The sequence below is a fragment of the Pteropus vampyrus genome, unplaced genomic scaffold, assembly GCF_000151845.1.
Source record: "Pteropus vampyrus isolate Shadow unplaced genomic scaffold, Pvam_2.0 Scaffold245, whole genome shotgun sequence".
Classification (NCBI taxonomy): Eukaryota; Metazoa; Chordata; class Mammalia; order Chiroptera; family Pteropodidae; genus Pteropus; species Pteropus vampyrus.
In genome coordinates this window covers 791825-792828 of record NW_011889026.1, presented here as the reverse complement: position 1 = coordinate 792828, position 1004 = coordinate 791825, and the positions used below count along the sequence as shown (strand labels likewise).

General features: G+C 66.3%; 1 long non-coding RNA gene across 3 annotated transcripts in view; it reads right to left on the bottom strand.

The window, feature by feature from the left end:
• Positions 1-283: 283 nt before the first annotated feature.
• Positions 284-1004, bottom strand: part of LOC105301627 — a 28010-nt gene continuing 27289 nt past the window's right edge. For all 3 annotated transcript variants that reach the window (XR_002776082.1, XR_896745.2, XR_002776081.1), the window contains one exon: positions 284-436. This is a non-coding gene — a long non-coding RNA (uncharacterized LOC105301627). The remainder of the gene's footprint in view (positions 437-1004) is intronic.

Genomic DNA, 1004 nt, shown 5'->3' with positions numbered 1-1004 from the left:
CCAGGCAAGACTCCGCAGGGTCACAGGGCCCTCTCCCTGCAGGATGAGCAAGCGCAAGTCCCAGGTTGCGGCCCCAGACACCCAGCCGGGAGTCACACGCAGTGAGGGGCAGGGAGACCTGAACGATGGACGCCAGCTGCCAAGCATCTGCCCCGGAGAAGCAGGGACATGCGTTCCCACCGGCCCAAGCTGGTGTTCACGCCCTCCCAGAAATGTGGGACGATCACCTGGGAGCGTGGGATCACCTGGGACGCTCACCCAGGAATGTGGGGCACTCGCCTGAGAACTTGGGGCACTCACCCGGGAACTTGGGGTACTCACCCGGAACGACGCTTTCCGCCTCGGGCAGGCACGGCCCCCGGCATCCTCACCTGCCCGGTGGCTGCCATCGGGGCGACAGGCAACGTCACTGATCCGGGCATGTCCGAAGCCATTTCTGGAATTCAGCAAAGACGAGAGGTGTTGTCCATGCCAGAAAGACCTGGGGACGGGCGAGAACGCTGCCCCGGGGGGCCGGAGGCGCCACCTGGGGGTAGAGCCCAAGGGCCCGGGCCTGGGGCTGCCCGCCCATCACCACTCGGGCACCCAGGGGGCCTTCCCTGCCTGGGCTCTGCCCCATCCCGGGCACTCGGCCCGTGTTGCATAACCACGGTTCAGGGCATCAGAGTCAGTGCAGCCAGCAGCTTTCATTAGGGACTGGTCACCTAGAGGCAGGTAAGAGGTCCAGGACCCAGGCACGTGAAAGGATCATGGCTGGGACAGCCACTGGCAGCCACGGGGCCAACCCACCGAGAGTCCTGCCCCCCGGGTACTTGTGTCCCCGCAGAGGGGCTGTTCCCCTCCCTGAACCGGGACTCAGGACCCTGAGTGGCCCCTTCATTCACGACGGCGGCGGTGAGGTCCAGAGCCTTCAAAGCGTCACCTCGGGCTGCGCCCGAGCCAGTGACAGCGCCAGTGTGAGCAGCCCCCGCTCGCCTGGCTTGCCAGGAACAAGCGCTCACGTA